The following is a 26,760-nucleotide window of genomic DNA, read 5'->3' as shown; positions in this document are numbered from 1 at the left end:
ACAACTCAAAACTCAAAAAAATCTGCTTTGTGAAAATGTTTACTTCTAATTTTGGAGTGAGAAAAAATATTTTTTTATGTCAATCATGCTAACTGTGTCTTTCAGGTATGAATTTCTCATGAATGGATCAACCACGCCGTTTACTACTGCTTGCGGAGTGTCTTGCTTCTATAATAATTTTTGAGTGTTGTAATGGCGAATTTTTTGATTGTCACAATGGGGTTGACATGTTTAAACATGGATAGAACTCGCAACTTAAAATTAAAGATTATAGAAAAAAATTACAAACGTATGGCCCGACCGCCATAAAGTCACGCGAGGAGACGAGTTATCGACGGATCCATGACAAATATAACGAAACTTAAGAAAAACCATAACAAACTATGAAACTTTAGTTTAATTTGGGTCTAAATTAATAACTTACTATGATTACTATCAGACGTAGTTAAAATTGGTTTGCCTTGGCCTCCCGTGAAGGATGTAAGCGTACAATCATTTCATATCTCTACAAATTTAAACATTTACTAACTTGAATACAACTAAGTGTAGAAACTACTTGGATCGCACGCAGTCGACCTTGTGTGGGTGACCGCTTTAGTGGCATTTATCTCGAGGGTCTTCACGCCTCGGAAAACACGATAAGCTGTTCGTATCAAATCTCACTCCTAGTTCGCCATACGTTTAGTTGTGTTTTGTGACTTAAGATATAAAATAAATATTATTGAGCTACATTCAATTATATAAACAGGTGACATTGAAAGTTTATAGAATATCAGAATTTTAAGTGTCGAACTTATAAATGAATAATTATTTTTCAACATAGTCCCTTCGGTTGCATCCTGTCAAACGGTTAAAAAAAAATTATTTCGAAATCTTTATCAAGCAATTGAATCGTCTATTTTAAAATTATAAGTAGCAAGCTGCCAGAACTAGTCAAAAACATAACAGTTTTTCAATGTATATGAACTTTAGCTATTTTAATGAAAACATAATATCAATCACACATTTCAAACAACTAAGAACTCTTGAATGCATTTGAAGAAGATTTATTTAAGGATATACTGTTAATTGTAGATCTAGAACTAAATATAGGTAGGTCTAAGATATGACATGGAACTTTGTTATAGAAGCGTACTCTCAGATCTTTTTTTTCTGTAATATTGCATCTACCTTCTCCTATTTAGGTAATTTTCCAAGGCTTTTACTTTAAAAAAAATGTTTTGTTTTTATTACACAATTACCTTTAGTAGAAACATTTGTTTATACGTTTGTACGTCTGAATTCGAGTATTATTTTGGCGAAGATTCCTTAATAATTATTTATTTTTTATATTAATCATTTGTGTTTTATTATATATAGTTGGTAAAAAAACTATTCGACCTATTGTCCCTCGCAAAACTTCCGCTTTGGTGTTATCTGGACACGCTTTCTTTAGTGAGTAACAATGTGTGTGTAAATGCGTGGAAGAAAATACTTTTTTACGCTAGACTACTACTGATTTTTATAAGAATTTCTGTTACTGCATCGTTTTGACTAACAGTTTATTTAATTTTTACATATAAAATAATCACTATCGCTTAAACAGGCTTAGATACTAACAGACCTTGTTCAAGCAGACTAACCAAAATTATCGTTAAATGCAAAAGAATACTGCAGTTAGTTAGTTTATATGCAGAAGTTGAAGAACAAATTGTTATAACGTTAACATCTAGTTTTATCTTATGTAGATTCATCTATAGATAATGCGAAACTTATCAGTTATAACGATGATTCATCGTTTTTCTTTCCAGTCATATGAAACACGTGATTTGTCATCATCATTATGTCAACCGATGAACATCCACTGCGAAGCATAGGCCTCACCTGAAAATATCTTTAGGGAAATATACCATAATCGCCACTCTTGGCACGCGAGTTGGCGATCGCGGTGTGGTATTATGGTGCTGCTACCCATTCTAATGAAACTTGATTGTGAATAGTGGAAATCCCATATAATTAAGGCACAATGGTGAATTATATGAGATCATATCCATATATTAGAATTGCAGGTCTCAGTTCTGTACCGCGGGGGCTACTACAGCTTATTCTAATTTGGTTTCATATAATCGGTCCATAACCGAGGCTAGCTGACAACCATGTCACTATTTTCTTAACGCAAATAAAGTGGTATCCATACATCACTTCATTATCAAGTAAATGCTCTTTACTACTTAATAATATTGTTTTTACAGAGTTATTAAATGTACTACTGAGGTTCCTTATTATATCGTGACTAGTTGATGTCTACTTAAATTAAACTTAATTAGGGTACCGTTGTTGTAATAAAGATAAGTGGAGAAAAGGAAGTCTGAACTGTCGTCGCAGTAAATTCTCATTAAAGCTTTAGGATGTTGTAATTGTTGGTCGTGTCATAATGAAACGTAAAGGAACCTTTACATTTTCTAAATATAAATTATGAAAGCTTTCTTCACAAGTGTGTCAAGAGCATTGTCTAATTTACCTTGATAAAACACCCCCCTGTTAGATTCGCAAACATAGCTAACATCGTTTAAAATCAAAACTAACTGTCCTGTATGCAAACGTAAAATCTTAATTACAGATACAGGTTTGATACCAGATTGTAAAAAGGTGTAATATTTGTAACACCTTTTTACTATCTCATATCAAGGATATATAGATTTTCCAATAATATGCAATACTATGTATCAAAGTTCATGTAAAAAAGGCGTTAAAAACTATGAAACTATGAAATCCGACTTATCTTTTATCTTTTTTTAATTAGACTTTGAATACCAGTTTGCTGAGCGAAGTTAATAAATATAATTCGTAAATGTAATTGTTGAGGTTATAATGTATTTAAAGTATTAATCAAATTAGAGAAAGCTTTCCAATATTTATAATTTTTAATGCCATCAACTGATTATTTTCAACCCAAAAATAACAAACCTTGACCAAAATTTAAAACATCGCATTTATCCACTTTTGTTCTACAAGAATCTTTCGAAAATATAAAATAAAATTAGTCGTGTTAGTGAAGCAATTTTCAAGTTTAGTGCTCAGCAAAAGATTTGGTCATTAACTTTCACTTATATAAATGTAATCGGAAATCCAGAAGGTCCCGGTCGTTCTAGAAATGTTTCTTTAAAAAATCGGAAGATAGACGCTTAATGAAGCAAAGATAACATTAAAACTAACCTCTTGAGACTTGAAACTCGCTCCGCATTTATTAGAACGTTACCCGTGGCGCGCCCGCAAACTTTCAAAGAGAATTCGCTTCTGTTACTCGTTAATTAATGAACAATACAGCATCAAAGGAGCGAATCCGAGAACTTTAAATTTCGCTATAACACCAAACGTTTACCTTTATTAAAAAATCCTGGCAATTAATATTTCAACATATTTATTTTCAAATACATTTTGTTATTCTTTTCTACGTTCACCTGCAATATTTTTATGTTCACAAACAGTCTTATAAATATGTTGGTCTCTTGTTGATTCGCTGAATAGAATAATCGACAATACTGAAGGAGTGGTGCAATGACGTGTCCGACGTTTTCAATTCAATTAATTGGACATCTTGTTCTATACATAAGTCCTAGTATTATATTGAAATTAATATATTTCTTTTATTATATATATATTTATTATTACTATTTATATAAGATAATGATTGCTTAAACTGTAATGTATACGTGTGTAATCAAAAAATTAAGTCTTAATGAATTATATTTGTATTCAAGTTAGACATTATCTATTTTTATTTGGCAAATATTTAATGTATAATTCACAGATTATAATTATATTAGAATTAAACATAAATGCCGTGAACGTAACACGGATGAAAACTTTTGGTAAGGAAGTATTTCTAAATTAGTTTTAAAAAAAATGTTCTCTCTTTAACAGTATAGTCATATAGGAATGTATCTCTAAATTTGTTATAATTATCGTCGGGATGTATTAGTTCTGTCCAGCAAACATAACGTACCATGAAATGAACTTAGATTAATATGTAATTCCGTTCCTAAAGGGCTGTCCCAGTCGACAAAAATTAAATAAACAGGGTTTCTTTTTAAAATAATCAAATTATTATTAATTAAATTTAATTTTAATTACTATTATAAACAAGAATTACCCACAAAAATTTGTTTTCTATTCCGTACACTTTAAGACTTTTGAGGTAATGTGATTAATTTTTTTTGTATATGAAATTTTTACTTTGATTGCGTCCTAATACACTTTTTTATGGTATTAATCGTTTTCATTTGATGTGTGTTTTGAATGGAAAATAATTACTGTTTTTATAATTAAATCTGCATAAAAACTTTTCTTATGACTTAATAAAAAAAGAATTTTTTGCCAAATTGAACAACCCGGACATGAGTTTTGTGTTTTGCAACACATTACAAATATGCAAATAATTTTTATTTATATAGAATATTACTATGCAACATGTATCCTGTATTATTCAAGTGATATGTTGTATTGATTCCAGACAATGAGAGTACATGCGTGACGTATGAAAGGTTACACAATTGTTTTATTGCGTTATGGCAATGTTCTCATGGGCGCGCTTTGCCCATAGGATGTTTGAGGTTGTGCATTTCAAATGAATCTGTGGTTATCGGCCGACCGTCGCTCATAGATATTCAGCGCCATACCTCCAATACCTGCGGCTTATGGTGTTTGTTCAGCGTCACGTGCGTTCATTCCGAGTGTTTATTTATTATAGGATCATTTAAACGAACTTGTATACAAATGCCAGAAGAACCCAAATTAATAGAAATTAGAATCAAATTAAACTCCCTTACTTATACTTGAAGCTGAGAGGGGTTCCAAACACTCCCTGATTTATGAAAAGCCCACCACAAACTCAGATGGGGTTTATTTCGTGGTCACTTAAAATATTTTTTCAACATAGTGGTGAGACAAATTCATTCCTAAGTTTTATCACTTAAAATCCTTCACGTTATTGGAGGAATTTTTAAGAGTTTTTGTTTTATGAACTACTTAAATTTATATAATAAAAATATTCTTTCCATAATAACTTATTTGAATTATCTATAATTTCATAACTTCTAAACTGTCAATGTGTCAATGACTTGTGGGAAACATATTTTGTATTTTTTGTTTAAATTTAGTCTTTAATCACGAGAAATAATGTTTAAACTAATTAACAGGAGTAAAATGCTTTGAATATCGTTTCTTTCATTTCAGGTAATTGACTATAATTCGTTTACTTGTAATGAATTTGTACAGTATTAACAAAAATGAAATTTCATTTCAGAAACATTCACTTTGACTCTACAAATATAATAAAGTATTATATTTATTTAAAGATAATTGAGATACGTATACCGTTGTTGTTGTAAAAAAAGAGTTACAAATTCTTCGTTTGCAAAAACCATCGAGGCCGCTTCAATGTCTAACAGCTGCGCGGAGATATTTAACTTCACGCAATATTCCGTTCTAAGTAAACAGCGAACACTATTACACGACCGAGGTTCGCCGTGATGTTTAACAAACGCTTTCCTTGCATCTCATTAGCTTACAATGCGATTAGAATTCCATAGTACGGACAGGATAAATTACGACAACTAAATAAAAAATTATACCTGTTTATACAGACTTCTGATGATTCTGATACTTACTGTAATAGGAAAAAATCAGTCAGTTAACTTTTATGGACTATAATTTTCTATATATTACAGTCATCATTTCAGCCGTAGGACGTCCACTGTTAAACGTAGACCTCCCCAATAGACTTCCAATAGGACTGATGAGAAACGGTCAGACAACATTATTAATAAGCATTTCCATGTCTCCGAACCAAAGATATCTCGACTTGGTCGACTCCCAAGTCTTCGTTAACAACTGTCTTCGACGTATTCTCGGTATATACTGGCTCAAGAAAGTCTCCAACGTAGATCTCTGGAAACACTGCGGTTTGATGCCGATCGACCAGCAGATCAATCGCCGCAAACTGGATAGGCCACACGCTCCGAAGGGAACCTAATCACATACCAAAGCAAGCCCTAGAATTGAATCCTCAAGGAAAGCGAAGACGTAGCTGCCCAAAGCAAACCTGGCGGCGGATGATCACTGCAGACGTGAAGGCAGTTGGAATGACGTGGAGCGAAGTAAAGCGCAAGGCTCAAGACCGCTCGGGATGGTGACGTACTGTGGACGCCCTCTGCCCCATCTTGGAGACATAGGAATAATGATGAATGATCTCCATGTCTCACTGACGTACTGTGACCCAATAAAGCTTAGAGTGAGAGACCACGTTTCACAGCCGTAAGTCATCACTCATTCCTTAAATCAGTCGTATACCTTTGTTTTAAGGCACTGAGGGATTTTTATCACTTACATGTACATCGTCGTTTCAGCCCATAGACGACCACTATAAGGCACAGGCCTCCCCCAAAGATATCTATGGGGGGATATGTCATACAGTGTTAATTCTATATCACATGCACAATATATAAATTTAACAAGATTGTATCCCGAGAATCGTACTCGCTACCTACGATCTCTTATTTAATTATTTGAATTCCCAAGATGATGAGCGATTACTTTTATTTTTGAAGTAGACACTATTCTTATTACTTTTAGTATTAAAAAGATATAAAAGTATATAAAAAAGAGCGTTCTCCTTTAGACAAGTGCGAAACCCGGGCGGGGCGTTCACCCGCTCGCCTACGCAGTGTATCGATTATGCATTCCCTGTCTCTTGTTCAAGGAACCGAGCTTTACGCGCTCTGCGACACGACTAGATATTTCTATATCGTCGTTGCTTAAGATACTTATTTACAGGGTGATTAGTAATTGCTATAGAAGCTTTAAAAGGGTGAACGTATAGAGCTCATTATCTGTCAATTAATTTACGATATAACCTTTCTAAAATCAATGATTTTAGAAATAATGAATAAGGTTATGATAATAGAATAAGTAAATTGGTTTTCACTATTCTATATTGTATATTTAAATTAATAATTGTTTTCTATCTGTCCTGCTAACTTTGTACTGCAAGAGATGACTGAGGTTTCGCATTCCAATAGAAAAAAAAACATTACATATTTTAGTAATCACTTTAACACAGGGTCGAAATAGATCTTAAAGCTTTAAAACTCCTCCCTTTTAAAAGGCAATAACAACCCCCTTTATAGCTTTTATATCTCTAATCAAACACCTTGTGTACAGATATTCAATTAGGCGGTTAACCTTAGATTTAATACATTTAATAACGAAATGCGACGGAACTGAATAATAAAAGGTACAATCGAATTAAATTTGCGATAATCTTATCTGTATAAATGTAAGTAATTTTAAATTTAATACCATCATCATCACCATTCAGGGAAGACATAGACCTCTCACATAGATTTCCTATAAAACTGGTTGAAAGCGTCCAGCGTCTGCTGATGATCTTAACAAGTTCGTCTGATCATCTTGTGCGCGAACGTCTTGCGCTGCGCTTGCCGGTCGGTGGTCTCCGCTCAGAACCATAAGGCCCCAACGGCCATCTGTTTTGCGCGCTATATAGCATGACCACTTCAACTTGCCAATCCGTTGGACTATGTCGAGTACTTTTATTCGGCGTATCTCCTCATTCTTGATTCAATATTGTAGTTAAATCGCGAGCGTAATTTAATAATATAACACACTTTAAATTTTAAAGCAGTCAGTGAACTCCTTATTTACACCAAAGAATGATAATTATGAGAAATTCCGGCGGTTACAGTTAGTTGTTGTCTCGATAATTTAGCACATCCTTGATGTTTAGTGTTACTTCAATTTTTTTAATACAAGAAATTAGCGACTGTTGTGTTCAAGTCTTAACACCAGGTCTCCTCTGCAAGAGATCTTTACGCCGGGACTAAAAAGGAGAAGAGCAATGCTATCATGTACCAGTTTGTAAGGCGCACTAACTAATGAAACTATTGAGGTTTAGAGACATCTCACATTATGAGTTCAAACAATGAGTACGTACAAATGATATAGGGTTCATCATGTTACAGCTTAAAAGTGAGAAACGAGGTAGTCATTGTTTTTATGAGTAAACCATGTCTTTTATTTTTAATCTAAATCTGTATTACAAAAAAAAATATATAACTATTCTATACCATGGAACTCGGTGAGTTTTTTCGTGTGCGTATGTAAGTGGTATTGGTCGGAAATTGCAAGAACTAGGTAGATTCCAACGGATCTTATTGGAAATCTATGCAAGTGACCAATACAGCTGTGGGCGTCCCACGCCTGAAATGATGATGATATACGTTAACTATTTACACCTTGTATCTGCTTGTATCAGAAACGGTGGTAAATATCAAGATTATAAAGTTGAAATACAAGTTTTTCTTATGTCATTGTTAAAAGAAATGTTTTGTTTATTTCAATTATTTAAGTAGCATATTAAAGATTATGTTTTCTAAGGAGTGTTTCTTTGACTGTTTTTATTTGTTTTACTAATTTCCTCTTATAATGATAGTGATAAATAGCGTTTTAAATATCTATTTATTTTCTGAATATGTTGATAAAGTAAACGTAACAAATTTTGGGTAAGTATTGATATTTGAATTGGTCGGAGTCTAAACTGTTCTACAATATCGGACCTCACCTAATATTATATTACTTCAGTTACCTGTTTATTTTGCCGAATTAGGAAGCCATCAAGCTCGCCTTAGCAAAATCTCCGTGGAGTGTGCAGTGACTGCGCGCTACGGTACAAGCTAAGACTTCGGCTTGCGCCACCATTTGCATACGACTTTTAATATATTTAAAATATTCTTTTGCAATTACGGTGTCGATATCATTTTAATGAACTTTGTTTATATGATCGTTGTCACCCATTTTACATTAGTTTTATAGATACAAAAACGAGAGAAATAATGTTTGAATCTAATTACTACTACACAACTATGGAGTAATAACTCAAATTAGAGGTTATACGAAACAAAGAGTCCAAACATGTAAACGATGAACGTGGATAAGGAAGCAATAAAGAACTGGGCGAGGAAATAAAACGAGGAAACAATGTAAACTCGGATGTTGTTTTTACGGACAGTGATATTATTTTGTGGCACCCGAGGGCGTTGCACCTGCGCGTAGCCAACCGCAGCGGACTGACAGGCAGACTGACAGAATACTAAACAAAGTCTCCGATTTCGATTTGCAAAATACCCCTTATATCATTCTATCTGATCAAGTTAAACACGCTCGGAATTGTAAGACGTAAGATTTCATGAGAACTCTATAATTTGGACATACGCTTTTTAAACTTTCTTACGTTTTCTCCTTTAGAAATCTCGGTATGCTTTTACACGAAACGAAACGTTGTACGTATGATGAAGAATATGATACGTATTTCAAATCAGATTCATATCGCTAATGTACTAAAAACAAATTTTAAATAATGGTTAACAAAAAGTCAAACACAACGGAACACATAAGTGTGAATGATGCTGTGAATCTTTGGAGGGGTATATGGAAGATATGGTTAAACAATACGTATGCTGCAATGGTAATTGTAATAATCCGTTGTTGTCGCACGAATATGAAAAGACCCTCTTCCGTCACCCTCTGTCTGCTCTATATAAATAATACTAATAACTTTATTAATATCTTTCTATGTATTTTAATTTATACAATCTATTTTAAAAACCTTTTCATGATGCATAGCATTCTGTTGATAATTAGTCACTACTTGTAACATCCGACAAAGCGATCTAAGAGCCCGTTGGCCTTCTAAATTAATTCTATACTATGTAGGCGAAGCTCCTCCGAGAGTTCTTGAGCTTCGCTATCTCAAAAGAAGCCTTAGGGCTAGGCGCCGTCTGCGCTCTGTCGTCTCAAACCAGCGTATTCTGCACATACCATTTGGTCATCAGTGAGAATCCGGTCCAAAAAAAAATACTAAACAATACTTCTTAAATTAAATTTAGTATGTAGGTAGATAGATATATCTTTGATGTGATTTTTATTTTATTTTTTTAAAAAATCACCTAGTGCATGTTGTAGAGATCCTTAATAAATATAATGAAATGTATATCACAGTCAGAATATCCCAAAAAATATTAATTTCTCGATATAGAAAGTTGAATAAAAACTAAATCTTTTAATACTAAAAATGTAACAAAAACTATCCAGTTCTTAAGAGGCACTGGTATGATGTCATGGGTTATTTACAATGTGAAGGAATTATGATCGGTCATACACTCTGTACCCGCTGGCTTTAGTTCGCATGGCGGGTTAACGAGTTTTTGCTAAAAAAACAATTTTGGGAAATTTTATTATTAGATTGCTGCTGACGTATAGTTGAAAAGAATTTTTTTTATTATTTTCGTTACCATATAACGTTTAAGTAATGATTATGAAATTTTGTAATTTAATATTAGAAAGAAATTAATTTTATGAAAGCTACTGCATGGCGCATTGGCAAACTCACAGTCACTCAACGGGCTATGGAGACCTTTTTCGGGAGTTTTATATGAGATAGAATCAAGATTGAGGAAATCCATAGATGAACTAAAGTAACCGCGGCAAGCAACACAGCGCGGTGAAAGGATGACTGGCTGCTGGGGCCTTAACATTCTGAAGTGTAGACCACGCACCGAGAAGCGTAGTGTTTTATGTCCTAGCTGAACAGATGCCCTTATTAAGGTCATCGGAAGATACTGGTGGCAGAAAGCTGCCACACAAATGAAAATTGAAGTGAGAGGGACAGCCAACGTTCTACGGCTGGAATGATGATGATACTTCTTTAGTATAATATTTTGTTATTTGTTTTTAGTCTAGAGACAAAACTAGTAGCTCCTCTTGGTTTTATTTTTAAAAGTCAACAGAAGTAAAGTTTTTAACATGTGTCAGTAATTGTTATAGCTCGTCCCAAAGGCATTCAAATAATGCAAACAACGTTTTATAGGATGTAGTAGTTTTATAAAGGTTATTTTAAATCATTCCGTCCGTATAGGATATATACATATGAATATATTTAACCTATAGTTCTTATTTGTATATAAAATATAGAATAATCTGCATTACGAGGTATTTAAAAATATAGATAAATCTTTAAATTCCATATTTAAAAATTGTTGCACATTGAAACGTAAACACTAAATACGTAATTCCGATACAGACGTTATAAATAATACGTTGATTCTAACGTTAAACTGTTAAAGGAAACGTATAGTTAAAATAGTTTTTATTTCTTTATTTATGAATAAACAAAGTATAGTGTACATAATTACTTTATGAAATACATTACCTACAAAACAATTACGTATTACAAATATTTTAGAATGACCTCCATGTTTAACGATTTCCTTAAAAACTCACGTTTAGACTCGGACACGATGGTAATTAACAAAATTAAAATATTTGCCAACAATTACACGTGTAGCGTAAACGGACACGATAGGATGAAATGTTAAACTGAAAATATGAATATATTGGTACGTCTACGCTCGGCTGGCGACCGGATGCCGCGGGAGAAAACCTACTATTCCGTTTGCATTAGCGTGCGGGCTAGTACGTACATTGGAAAATTTGAATACTAGGTATGCTACACATTTATACAGATGTAGTTTCTAACAGGGAACAGTTACACGGCTTCATATTTAGATTATATATTTCTTATTTAAATACAATTTTTTACTCGCGTATAGTTTATGGAAATCCTCTTTAATTGATAGATAAATATGTACGACTAATGTATTGTTATATTCGAAAGTCAGATTCTTATGAAGAGAAAATGTGGAAAAATTCGAATGCCATAAAACTTTATAATGAAAATATCACATAACTGAATTCTTAATTCGTAAATCTAATATAAGAATGAAAACTTATTATGATTTGTAAGTTGCTCATTAAATATAAGATCAGTAAATAATATGATCGCTCTGAAATACGTTTTATTTATTTAGGTTTTTTCTGTAAAGCTGCCAGAAACCAAGGTATGTTTAACACTATTAAACGTATGTTTCAGATGTTTTTAGTGACTAACGTATATATTTCTTTTTGAAATTGTATTCTTCAAAATTATACCAGTGAATTAATTTTTTTCTGTAATGGTTATTATTTAGTTTTGATAGTATTGGAAGTGATAGGATGTAGAAGGTACTTTGCCCAAACTTAGCTTACCTACCTATATAACTAAGCCCAAATGCTTCCTTCGTTGCATAGACTTTATATTGAATATTGCAATTTATTGATACTTTATTTTTGTATTGTTACGATATGCTAATACTATTTTATTGCAGCTGACAATGATAATGATAAAAGTATTACATATGCGTAATGTTGAGTGGGAACGTTTTATATTACTGGCCACTATGGGTATAAATACTTTTTAGTGATGATTTGTTACTGCTCGTTCGAATTGAAATTGGAATGCCCTATTTGAATCCGTAAACTCATTCAGGTAGTGCCTGCCATTTGATTTGGGTCTATCATGTTTGTAAGTAGTCTTTATAATATACTCTTCGTAGATCACAACTATCAATCTTGAGAAGTGGTAATCCAGCGGTATAGGATTGAGTCTTGCGATCCGAAGTCGCGGGTTCGATTCGCCAAACCATCTGTCAAGTGTGGCGATTATGTGTATCCTCCCATTTTTCTTTAGGAGAGGCCTATAAGATGACAACAGACGTTAATTTTCCTTAAAAACGTGAAAGGAAGAAATACACGCCCGGGTGGTTTCTCACTGTCACCCGCGAAATGTGTACATATGTGTGTATTTCATCTTAGCTGTCGTACAGTACATACATATTCTTAATACGCACTAATAATTTATGTTAAAAAATAAGAGTTATGAACCCTAAAGTCTACTATTTCATTTCATAAAATAAAGATTTAGAGAAATAAATATTTTAATACGACATTAAGAACAGAACATTCTTCGAAAGAGTTCTTGCTTGATATATTACCTAGTTTTATCCGCATTTCTATACGAATGTTGTTTAAAACTAAGTTTTAACAGGTGCCATGTATAAATTACAAATTGAATCGAATGCTATTTTAAAAAATTAAATGTGAAATTTTCATTCAGTTTTTTCTATTAAATTTAATTTACATTATTTTCTTGCATAAATAATTGTACACAATAGCTTATTTGCAGTGTTCAGACAGCTGTGTTTGTTTCTGACGTCAACGATATATGTAAACACCGATTGTTGTCGCCATCAACAAGTATAAATCTATTTCTGATACCGCTATCAGTCATTAGTAAGGCTATCTTAATTATGCATGTAATGTTTCTTTATTTAATACATTTACACTGATAACATTTTCACAGCACATTTAAAAATTTCTAAAAGAAACAGTGCTGTTCTTAAAGACTGCAATCGAAAAACTTTTGTCTTTTCGTCTCTTATTATGTGTGTAAATAATTCGGAAAGATTTCGAACGATTCGAACCGGTGCATAAGAGATCCGTAAACGTACGAAAGTAACCGGCATACCCCAGGGGTAAGTTTCAACTTTCAACAACAGCGCCAGCTGACAGGCCACATAGCGCGCAGTACAGATGGCCGCTGAGGCATCAAGAGTATGGAGCTACAAGATGGACAGATGACCTTGTTAATACCCTCCGAAGATGCTGGATGCAGGTCGCTTCCGGTTTTACAGAAATCTATAGATGACGTCTATATCTAACTGAGTACGTCCCACGGCTAAAATGTTGACGATTTCAAAGCGGTGTTCTGAAGCGGTAGCGATATTTCCTATAGATTATAATTACTCCTTACTTTTTAAATATGTCCCGTATTAAGCGCGCAGCGAATGGGCTACCTCTTTCGGTCGCAGAAGATATGGTGGATGGAAACATTGCCAAGCTGTAAAAGGAAGAAGAAAGGTGCCAAATCTTCTTGGAGTGTTGTAAAAAGTTTATACGTAAGCTAATTAAAAAAAAATGTTAAATTAATGCTCTGGAACTGAAGACGAAATAAGGAAGGTGACGTTAGAAAGGAAAATATGGTCTGGAAGAGAATGAGACGACTCATTAAGAACATTTTGTCCCTGCCTTCCTAAGATAGGGGAATGTACTGGAGAAAAAAAACTTACTACTTACTTAAGCTCACACGTCTTTGATACGCTTTGTTATTGTGTTTAAAATTTACAGCCTAGATCCCCATTCACTTCGTAGTACCTCCGCCTAAGCGACTTCAGAGATTGACCGTTTGAACCGAAGTTCTCCTAGCGCTCTGCCATCTCTGATATTACAGCTTTACCATTTTTCAGCGGCAGACAGATTTTGTCGAAGAAATAGCTATCTTTATTAGCTCAGAAATTTTACTATCTAAGTTGTCCTTAAACAGGAAAATTGCCTCGGAGGCCTGCAAAAAGACGTGTACCACTTACAAATTTAGAAAAAGGCCAATAAACTTTTTATGCAAATAAAGTAGTGTACACATCGATACATAAGGGTTTGTCTAGTCTCCACGAAACGTGACGCGATTCGGCCTTGGCGTTCGGTCTACCCTCGGACTACATCGTCATTCATCGTCGTCCGATTCCTCTCTCTCTCTCGCACCAACGGCTCTCCCCGTTCATTTCGTTTCGAATTTCCTCACTGAGTATTCAAGGAAACTGACTCAGCTGTGTTACCGTACATAAAACGGCAACAACAAACTGTCTCTTATTTACTTTGCGATACAGTGCATTTCTGCGCCGATGAATCACGAATGTTACAAGCTTGTAGAACCAGTACGTAGTATAGTTCTCTCTCTTTTTTGCCGGTCTCGCACAGCTGCCCCCGGTCAGTACGTTAAAGGTGTTCGAGCAGTGCGGATCGCGTCGTGCTCGCATCGCGCCGTCACAACTGTCAAAAAGCCGATAAACTGCCGACGTTACATCGCAACCGGATTGCAACGTTAGTTCTACCGTGCAGTGATGTATCCGGGCGAGGTTTAAACTGCTACCGACTTAGCATTGATTACAAAGTCCGGTTCAATTCGCATAATCTGACGTCTCACCGCTATTGTTTCCAAAACATTGAAAGTTTTGTATTCATGTCACCCGTGTGTAGTGACTTGGTTCGCAGGGAGCGGTAACAATTACCGGTGAGTGCGTGTGTCGATACGGCCCAGTGAATTCACGGATGAGTTTTCCCTAGTGTACGATCGGCTAAGCTATTACTAGTGAAGGTAGTGACTGATGGGAGTTCGTGTGGCCGGGGTGGAGTTGCGCCAACTCGGGCGACATGCTGCCCCGCGTGGCTTCGACTAGCCTCTACAGAGATCTTCAAAACGGCGACCACGGAGCCAACGGTACTCGCACCACAGGTTTGTCAATACAATCTTTAACAACTTCACAAACTTCGCTACCTTAAAAGAGTGATTAGGCTAAACAGTATAAACCAGGTAAAAAAACAACCTTAATAAGCCGTCAACCTTTTAATAATAAGTCAATTACAATTTTGTAACTTTGTTCAAAGTACAAATGTTTAACAGTACGTGAAACAAGCTACTATAATTATACGGTTATATTGATGTATAACCTGTATGATGAATTAGAATTCTTTTTGCTAACATCGCAAAAGATCAGTACTTTTGCTTGTGTAACAAAAATTTTACAGTATAAAACACATAATAATTTTTAATATTTAACAATATACGACTGTGTGATGTACACAATTATTTAACACTTCCTCTTCTTTTCTTCAGAATGCATTTTAATTATTTTTGTTTCACGTAAAGATCAATATATTATCATTCCTAACTATGTTACTTTCACTGTTTTCGGACCGGAGTATATTTTAATTATTCTTTCTAGATATCTTGTTGCGTTCTAATGTAATATAATTAATTTGACTAAAATATTAATGTATAATCTACCGTCAGACTATGAATATTTATTTCTAAATATTCTCTTAAAATGAGATAACAACTTTCATTATTGTATTTATCAATGATAATGTGCATGCATTTAATGATTAAATAATTAAGTTGATTTTTGATATTTTGTTCGCTATCTGGTGACGTCGATGCAATTTGTTTTTCGGCTTCATCATATAGTGATTGGCTATAGGTGTATAAGATTTAAATGTGATGAATACATAGCTCATTTGCTGTCAATTAATGTATAATATAGTAAGTTTAATATATGTGCCCCCAGAGTTTGTACTGCCAGAAGTTATTGGCCTATCGCATTTTAATAAAAAAAAATTAATGCATGATTGCATTTCAATTGCGAATGATTGAAAATTGGTCTAAAATCTGTTTAGAATTTTGCTGACAAATGAGCAATAATACCCCGTATACGAACCTGCATCGGGCGTATGCCAGCGTTAAATGCAGTTAAATTATCACGTTATTGTGTCTGCATGCGAACAAAGCCATTGCATAAACTAAAGCCAGGGACAGGTGTTGCTGAAACGTGTTTTATTAACATCGCGAATGTCTAAAGGTGCCTTTGTCAAGGTGCATCACAAAACTGCGTACATCTCAAAGTATCTTTTTTTTCTTTATCTCAAAACGAGTTGAGTAAATTGATATAGCCGTTTAGATAAAAGATGAAAAAGTTTATATCAATTCTTGTTTTTGACCCAATTTCGTTTGACGTCCGTCATTCAATGACAGGTGAGATAGGCTTCTGTCAGTTTCGAGAACTTACTATTTCATATTTCGATTAATCAATGACAACATAAATGTAAAAATATTATTACATGTTTTAATAAATAATGAGTAACGTTTCTATTTTAGCGTCGAATTCTCTAGCATTTTATTTTTTTGTTTATAAGATTTTTTATTTTCTTTATAAAGTATTTCTGTGAACAAAAGTTTAGTTAAAGCAAAGACGCTTTAATAGATATTTTACAAATCAAAATATGGGCTGATTAGTTTTAAAAAAGCTTGAGAACTCTAAAAAATCTGTTTGCGATAATGATTGCTTTGAAATATGTTACCAAGACCATTGATTTTTGGACTATACTTCTAGATATATAACCAATTACTCAGTATATGCCATAAAATCACCCTTAGATGCTGGCCTCTGTTACATCTTGGATATATTAAATAAGGCAAACGATATGATACCAAATAAAGTATAAATTTCTATCAAGCTTTAAAAAAATCGATATAAAAAGTGACTTAATCGCATCGACCATTTACGTCTGTTGCTCGACCCACTATCCATATATTTCGAAGTACCGGCCGCCGGAAACTGTTTATCTGTTTTTTCTATCCCACCTGTCGTTAAAAAGAAGAGTGCGCCACGTTGTTTTGTAGTGAAAACGGATCGAATTAGAAAATGATTTTCATTCGCGCGGGCGTTCGTGTTGTTATTATGAAGGTGCCTCGTGCTTGATGGCAATATCCCAATGTTACCAATTTATAAGTTATATCTGTTTTCTATGACCTCGACTTTCTTATATTGGCGTCGTTTTCGCTTTGAAGCCACACTCGAAAGCACCGTCCAAATGTTGAATTTCACCTTTATCGTGTATTCAAATTCCAATTTAAAATTCTTTATTCAATATACTATGGATTTCATCTCTTGTCGTCAAGTTGAGTCTACCTGTTTCGAATAAATGCTACAGACTTAAGAATGATCGAAATAATTTCTTCAGCGCCATGTGTGAACCTTATTTTTATTACTTTGCGTATGTTTAAGGGTTTCCTGTGTTTTGTTTCTATTAAATAATCTGAACTGAACTGAATTTGAAATATACATTGATAATTTTTTTTGTAAACTTTCCTGGAGATCTATAAAATAATTTACCAAATTTTCACATCGTTTAGATGTATGGTTTTTGAATGTATCGAGTACAGATAGATAAGACACACATTAATTTTTATATAATAGACTAATTATATCCTTATCAATTACTCAATTAAAATATTTTTATAATTCTATAGTAATAAATATTTCATTCTTACTTTGTTTATAATTACAAGTACATCAAAAATTGTTTATTTCCTTATAATGTAATATAAAAAATAGTAGTATATATATGTATAGTTGTATCAAAATGTAAAGGATCTATTAAGTGACAATATAGCTTGGGAAATAATTAATCTATTAATTATGTAAAAGTGACCACAAAAAAACCCGCCTGAGTTTGTTTTGCACTCATCTTAGATCAAGGCGTTTGGAACCCTTGTAGCTGAAAGTTGAATGCTATTATAGGTAAATTCAATCTGATTCTAGTTTCTATCAAATTGGGCTTTTGTTCACTATTCTCGTGACGTAAATATTTGTAATTATATGCATAAGTAAGTATAGTGTAACGATCGATAATTCGAATGTGCTTTAAGGTATTGTAAGATTAGGTTTTGTAAGCCCTTTAAGTTATAATTGTTTACATACTTATAGAATTTTTGCTATGCAGTACCTAGAACGCGAAATAAGCAGCGGATTATAATAAACCTATAACTAACGTTGTTTTTAATTTAGTAGTAAAACGATTTCTTATGTGTGGATGTTAATATTCCGACTGTTTATAAACAAACCAGCTCATGTTGTAAGGTTACGGATTGAAATCCATCGCGCGGAGTAATTAAGAATTGATGCGTGAATAGTGTGCATCTTTGGGTATGCCGGTTACATTTTTTTTTCTCTTTATCACTTGTCAAAATAATGTTATTCAAATCACCTTTAGTATACTGCCTACTAATTGAATCTGTTATCTATGTTTTTTTAATATTTTTGCACTTAAAAGAAGATCAAAAGAAAATCGCAAAAAAGTCCAAGAGAAACTTGAATCGAATTGTACTATTCCTATATTGACATACTATAATTAAACCCTTTGCACTCGGAGATTATTTTCACATTTCCTTCTAACAATTCGATAATGACATATATATTTTTTCATGAAAATTGTAGATAACTTTTTAGTTAAATAAAATAAATAAAGAGTTATTTATTGAGGAACTCTAGATAACTGCTTATTGTTAAAGTCCTCGTCGTCATCTTCTTGCCTGATCTCGAAGGTTTTTTAAACGTAATGACTAAAATATTTGCATAAATCGATCACGCGAGAATATCTTTACAAAAAATGGTCTTTTCGAAACAAAATTGCTTGCCCAATAATTTTGCAAACTAGGCGTTTTTATAAGTCCCATGTTCACATTAACAGCGAAGAAAGCTTTCATTTCACATTCCGTAACTTTTTTCATTGTTTCCAAATAGAAGATTTTGATATTTTTCTTCCACGTTGTATAACATTAGCTACGTAAGCATTTGTTTCAGCAACAATTTTGCTTATCAATTCAACCGTAAAAAACATTTGCATTTTGAATTGCCGAAATGAAACCTCAACTCAGCACTGCTGATACTCCGAGTTGTCGAAATAAAACTTCATGCCGGCAGTGCTGGCATTTCGAGTTCAAAGGGTTAAATTAAAATTAAGACGATACCAACCTTATTTTTAATCTCCGCAGGGTATGGTACCAGATTCCTAGCAGCTGAAATTCCGTTGTTTTCAATAAATGTTTTCCAAACTACAAGAACACTGACATACAGTAATTTAATGATGATGGCCTTATGTCTCGCCCTAGGGGTTTCGAACTCCATATCCTTTTATTTCCTCTCTCTCCAAACTATCACGCGAACCACCGGGAGAGCTAAAGAGACACATACACCGGATAAACCTTTAAACTAGAGAACGTGTTATGGGGTACAATAAATACGAGCAATAATTTTATGTGCGTTTCCATATTGATGCCTTTTAGTTTAGGGTGTATGTACACTCTCCTTATACATGACTAATGTACTACAAAAATGCAATTGATGTTTTAAAAGTCATACCATGCTCCAACAGTTATGCAACAGGCCGCCCAGTGGCAACGAGCGTATTATCGCTGGCACGTGGCGCGACAAAGTCACTGCGATCATGATAAGAACACGGCAAAACGTGATCGATTATTTCCATATACCGTATGTGCATGCTTTGATTTATTTTCGATTTACTTTCACTGTTTTTTTTAATATTTCTGTTTTTTGCATACGTTGATAATCACTATGAAAGAGCTATGGGCAACTTAAGCAACCTCTTGGTTCCTCAAGAGTTTGTCTACTTCCCAATCAAAATCAATCAATTTATAGACGACCTCTGCAAGACATAGGCCTCCGACAAAGATCGCTACGATGAACACGCACTATGGCACTACTCCGGAGACTTTCCCGGTTGACGTAGTGGTAGGCCTACCCACGCCGCGTCTGCCAGCTCGTGGTCACCATATAAAATCTTTCGGCCCCAATGAGGAGCAACAAATAACTTAACTGTCGAGCAAGCAGGAGAGTTTCTTTAGTGGACCCTGTAGCTTAGTTACTGTAAAAATGTTTAAACTAAGCCTCTAAGGCTATACTAACTCATCTACTCATATTCCACATAGAATTATCAATAGATTTCATAGAGTCAAACTTGAAAGAAACAAGAATCAGATCGAACTCTCGTATAATAGCATCCTACAGCTTAAAGCTGCATAAGTTCTAAACGTTTCCTTTGAGAACAAACCGCAACAAACTAGGTAAAACAGCTCATGTCCATGACATGAAACGACCATATGCAATACCGAGAACTGCTTACTTATTTATATTCGGTATTTTTATTTTGTATTTGAATAAAATAAAATTATTTTTGTCAAATAATATACGACCAAAGAAAATGGGCTGCATAAATGCTATCTTTATATGCAAACTCGTGTGAAATTGTAGATCGAAATGAAGTTGTAGACAATTTTTGTTAAGGTGGTCGAAAGATGTCGGATGCAAAGTTTCAACAGGTCCTGTGGTCGACAAAAAAGACGAACACTGATAAAAAATGAGTGTTATTAAAACGTTATATTTAAAAAAAAATCTAAATTATTACTATGCTATTAAACATAATTATGTATTACTAAAATAGAAAAGAATATTTAGAGCAACTTAACGTTTTCATGCAAATGTGGCGAACTGCCGATTTCGCGACAATAGCGGACTTTAAACCAGTTCAAACACACAGCCGTGATTGCTGCTAATACGTACCGATTGCCGATTTGCCGGTGCGGCATTGTGTGGCCCGAATCGCAAGCGGCTGTCGTGAGAGGCGACCTTGTGCCGTTTGACATTGGATGCAGCGATTTCGTGTAACGTTTTATTCTGCGAAACTTTGAGGTTATGTATCCGATCATCGCAAATGCAACACACACTATATTACACACGTAACTGTATTTTTTTCCAACAGTCACAAGTTTTACTTAATAAGTACATTTAACAGGTTTTGAACCATCGCAGTAAAGCTACTAGTTTTTCGATATCATTATCATTATGTCAGTCTATAGACGTCCACTGCAAGATATAGGCCACCCTCATAGATGTCACGATGACTGGTCTTAAGTTGTCAAATTCAGCCACAACGGTTCTAACTAGGGGGGCCTACCTACGCCGCGTCTATCGGCTAGTGGTCACACCTCGAGAATCTTTCGGCTCCAACGGTGGTCATTATATAGGAACTTAATACTGGTTTCTATTAAATTAGGAAATCCGATACTCTTCTCTTGACGTACACGTGAGATCATTAATTGATTGAAACGAAAAAAATACTAAATTAAATAACCTAAAATAATGCCTTTAACGCAATATATGTATAAATAACTGTTTTTAAAACTAAAAAATGTATGTGTTTACTAATTGTTTAGGATAGACAATTCAGAAGTGTGTGGTTTTAATTGACATCTGTAAGGGTTTTATTTTTTTTTAATTTCCACTGATCAAAATGCTAAAACTCATATTGTATTACAAATTGTTTACTTGCATTTTACAACGGACATAGATTATCAGGCACAAATTTATCATATTTAAATCTAAAATTTAATAGGCGAGCTCATAATTCGTGATGCGGACTCAGTTCGGAGTTGTGTTGGGGCGCGTAACTCGGTTGTAGCAACGGCACTTTCTCTGTTATCTCGGTATCGCGGCGGACGCTTTGGTCCCGCTGCTCGGTAGCCGATGCTGACTAGATTAGGGACTGGCTGATTATATACAAATAATTGACGATAAAATCGCCCGTTTTGTCTCTATAAAGATCGTCCTGATCACTATGTTGTATTTGCGTTCAGAAAATATTGACTTATCACTACGTAAATCCGCTCCAATTAACCAATAAATGAGATGTTACTTTTTAAAATTAACAAAAAACACATTTATTTTCAGAACGCTTGCTTAAATTTTTTAATATATTCACGGCTTTTTAAGCTGCTCGTTAAAATGACAACATATTGTCAGAATTTTATTAGAAGGACCGAAAAGCAATGTCATTTTGTCGACATATTTTGCAGAAGAACCAATTGATTTTTACAGCTCCGGCATTGAAAATTTGTCTACTAGATGGCAAAAGGTTGTTGATAACAAGGGCAAATATATTATTGATTAGAAAAACTTAATATACGAAAAAAAAACCTTTAAAAACAGCAGTAACGACTTCACTTCGTATTAAATTCTGTGACCGTATTTGTTAATTCATATTTCAAAATTGATTACAAGGTCTTGATTGCAAGCCTCGGAATATATTAGACATTTTACTGCAAAGTCTACTTTTAAAAATATTGTTTTACCACTTTGATCTTCTACGAACACATCTAGAGCAATATTATAACAAATGCGGAAAATTAATTACATTTATATAAATCTTAATTAATATTGTAAAAAAAATTTACTGAATATTGGCATATCGAAAATCGTTCTACTTATTTCATTGCAAACTCATAACGAAATAAATTAACATTCACTATTTGTACAAAAATACATATATTAATATTTATATATACGTAAATGCTCTGCAATTTCGCAAATATAGTTAGGTAACGCTTTACTAATGACACTTAATTTAACGTTGTCAAACTGTTATTTGCTATATGATATTTTCATTTTAAATTTTGACATGTTTACCGCGAATTTTTTGTATGAAAAGATTACTTTGTTATGGAGAATAATCATCATTTCAGCAGTAGAACGCCCACTGCTGGGTCATATGCCTCCCATAGATTTTCAAAGAGACCGGTTGGAAGCGTTCTGCATCAAGCATTTTTCAAAGACCAGCGTTGTGTGGCCAATTCGCTGGACTATATAATAATCCGGATATAAGTGGTCATTATGTTTTCTATAAATATTGTTTTTTATATGTTTTGTATGTATGTACATTTTATGCTCGTATATATTGAGCACTAATTGAAGTGCCTTGTTAACAAACGTACAGGGTGTTCAGTGACACTGAGGCTTAAATAGAAAGTGCAATTCTCGTTTTAGTACGCCGAGCCGTCCTGAATAACTGACGGTGCCGCCCGACAACCGCTTTGTTATTAATGGCTGTTTTGCATTAATGTATACAGCGTGTTATAAAATTCACTGCATTGCAATAAAGCAACTTAGTTTTGTGTGTACTCTGTCTATCGCCTTTTGTTCTACATCAATAGAGACTTTCGAATAATAATTACTTATATATATATATATATATATATATATATATATATATATATATATATATATATATACGGGGTGATTGGTTCCAGTTGTAAAAGCTTTAAAAGGGTGAATGTATAGCCCATTTGCCGTCAAGTAATATATTGCACACTCTATGCCTAACTCATTAATTTTAGAAATAATAAAAACGTAAAGATAATATAGTAAAAAAGTGTTGTCAAAGTTTGGATTACTACATATTAAATTTAATTATGTATTTCTGTTTGTCCCTGCAGACTTTGTATTCCCAGAAGTTATTGGTCTTTCGCGTTCCAATGAAAAAAATGAATGTAACATGTTTCAAAGTGAACAATAGTAAACTAAGAGTCTATTACAAGTTTGGACCCTGCATTATATCTGGTAACAAATATTTCCATTGTCAATTTATAAACATTGCCTAGAAAGGTAAAAAAAAGTTACAATTCTCCTCATCGAATTATAAAAGACATTTATTTATACAAAACGAAAAAAGCTTTATCACTGGCCACACCAAAGCCAATGTAACTATTAATGCCAACGAGTAAATACCATTTGTCCTTGAAAAAAAAAACCACTACCAATGAACAGACACTATAATCCGTTTAGACAGGGATTTTTTCACGCCGGATTGCTTTTCATTCGAATTTCAATACTTTGTAGTACTTAATAATTTTGTTAGGACACAACAATAGCTTTCTGTCTGAATTGTCTTTGACAGATAATATCGAAGATAAATCCTTCTAGTGGCCATCATGCACATCAGTTTTTAGTATTAACCTTTCCTTGGCTTAGTCTAGATCTGCCCAGGCTACTCTTCTGCCTTAGGACAGATATGTCCGGTAACGAACACGAAGCGGAACACGAGCTTTTTTATCGAATATCTCTTAAAATACAGTTCAAAACACTTTGCAATATAATCTAGACATACTGCAGATTATAGACCATAACTTATCGTTCAAAAATTCCAAGGATTTGTTCCCGAACGAAAAATAAAGTGTATTCAAGCTCCAACGCGTCACTCGCTCGTCATAAGGTGGTAGCACTGTAGGGTGTGCGCCTGGCAAACTTTTGGCATACGAGAGGTTAAGGCGAATTTACGTTTGAAAGTGTTAATAAGCAATGTTGATTCTGAAATTATTTGTTAATGCTATCATTCAGAAGGTATATTGAAGTTGAGGTATGTGCATATTGAAAACATTTTACGAATGATTGAGTGATATGTGTAACTATATAAACACAAGTCCAAGGATCTGTTATCTGTTAACACAGTACCTATTAAAATTATCACTTTTTAAAGTAGTCATCAATATCATTTTTGCCTGAGGCCATTCAATACTAGGCCTCCAAGTCTCCCTCATAGATCCAGTTTTTATCCGTCTGCATCCAGTGCCTTTCGACTTTATCAAGATCTTCTGTGCACCTAACGCGTGAACATCCTACTCAGCGCTTGCCGGATCGTGGTTTCCATTGCAAAACCTTAAGGCTCCAGTGGCCGCCTATGGGATCTACCCACTGTAAATTTAACATGCCAATCTGCAGTTTACAGTGATCATACTACATTTTCTTTTTTAAGGTTCAACTAGTTTTATAGATACTTCGAAATTATATGTTTCCAATGTTTTATAAACTATAGCTCACTTCAGAAGATAAATATTCAACAGGCCTTCTTCTACAAAAAATTACACCATTCTTTCAGCCCATAGACGGCCACAGCAATAAATTACTTTGATTTTAAATATCCATCTATTATTAATAATAAATTTAAAGATTAATTATTATTCTTGTAGTAGTGTCTGAAGGTGATCATTAATTAGACAAAGACCACAAAGTATGATGCCAAAAAATCAAATACTTTATACCTTACGCTTATTTAAATGTTTATTTAATCCATAAAATTAGGATAAACATTACAGACTTCTAGATTTTCTTGCATGAAAATGGAGATAAATCGTAAATGAAAAGCACCTGCATCCGCCAAGGGGCGGTATATTGTTATGGTGTCTAAGCTCACATGCTACGACATGGTAATTACACTTAATTATAGAACTAATGAGGCATACCATGTTAAATTTTCACGTAATGAGTGTAAACGAAGTACTGTGCGAAACTTAAAGTAATAATTAGCAGATGAAGCCGCTTTTTTCTTGTTTTAAAAATTATATTATATTAAAAGAAGTAAACTTTGTAGAGATATTATAATTTTAATGAATATATATACATATTATTCTCAGTTGCTCGTTTTAAGATATATCACACCGATATAAATTTTCAGTAGTCAATAAACAATAAAATATAGTAGATAATTTTTTTTGCTTTTTATTTTGCTTCACCATTATTTAATCTTTAAATGGTGATATATGGTGGATAATTTATATGTCTAGCTGTAATCATTAATCAAACACAAACCACATATACTGCACACACACACAACATCTGTCAATATAGTACACTATCTATCTATCTGTTTAGTTTATCTTCTTTTGTTTACTTTCGTAATTGTTAATTTGAATTAATTATAACGTATATTGTTTAATTAGTGTAATTTACGTAATAATTTTGTTATATATGAATCTGTCACCTGTGAATTATGAGTAATGAAAAAATGTTCGTTAAGAAGTGTATGTTCATGACAGGGCGGTACACACCCACTGCAAGGCATAGGTCTCCCCCTACAATGACAGATCTTGTGATGCCCGTATCAGGTGACTTCCCCTGATCTTATATATACATATAATTATTTGAATTGAGAACTGAAACGAATGATTTAGTGAAGAACGATTGGGTGTGATTTGAAAATAACCGTACCTGTCACGTTTGATTGCGTTCGCCCGAGGATGTCGATCATGCAGAACGGCGTCGCAGTCGCTGTTGAGGCCCTTGTGCATTGGACCGCTACTCCGCGCTGGTCAACCTTACATAACCGCAATCATTCCGCCGAACCTTTTCTTTGCTTGTGCTGATGTTTTACGACGTTTGTCCTACTTTCTATAATTTCTATAGCGCGCATCTGGAAGTTCTTTAAAACATTTCCAGTATACCATAATTGGTTACAGATGTAAAATCTTTGAAGGGGCGATGAGATGTTAAGTTCATTTTCTTTCAGCTAGTTTATGGAACGTGTATAAAAAATTGAAATAGTAAGTTGAAATCATACAACTTTAATATAGTAAGAAAATGCGTATTTTTTAAATAAAATTGATTATGCTTTCAATCCGTCCATTTTAAATTATATAACACATTTAATTGTGAAACTTAACGTGACGCGCTTGGCGCAAAATGTAGAAGAGATTTATCTACAACGTAATTACCTTGCATCTGATGAACTTAAAGCTTTAAAGATATTTCCCCT

General features: G+C 33.7%; 1 protein-coding gene across 3 annotated transcripts in view; it reads left to right on the top strand.

Moving 5' to 3' along the window:
• The window catches only part of jvl (javelin-like), a 129,002-nt gene that overhangs the window by 40,405 nt on the left and 61,837 nt on the right, over positions 1-26,760 (top strand). The window contains exon 1 of one of the 3 annotated variants that reach the window (XM_068776406.1): positions 15,194-15,277. The exons of the other annotated variants lie outside the window; for them this stretch is intronic. The gene's annotated coding sequence lies outside the window, so the exon portion shown is untranslated. Of the gene's footprint in view, positions 1-15,193; positions 15,278-26,760 lie in introns of those variants that run through there. 3 annotated transcript variants of the gene reach the window in all.

Source organism: Battus philenor, unplaced genomic scaffold, assembly GCF_028537555.1.
Source record: "Battus philenor isolate CCGP_79_NKW_IND1 unplaced genomic scaffold, ilBatPhil1.0.hap1 SCAF_12, whole genome shotgun sequence".
Taxonomy (NCBI): Eukaryota; Metazoa; Arthropoda; class Insecta; order Lepidoptera; family Papilionidae; genus Battus; species Battus philenor.
This window is presented reverse-complemented; position numbering and strand designations above follow the sequence as displayed.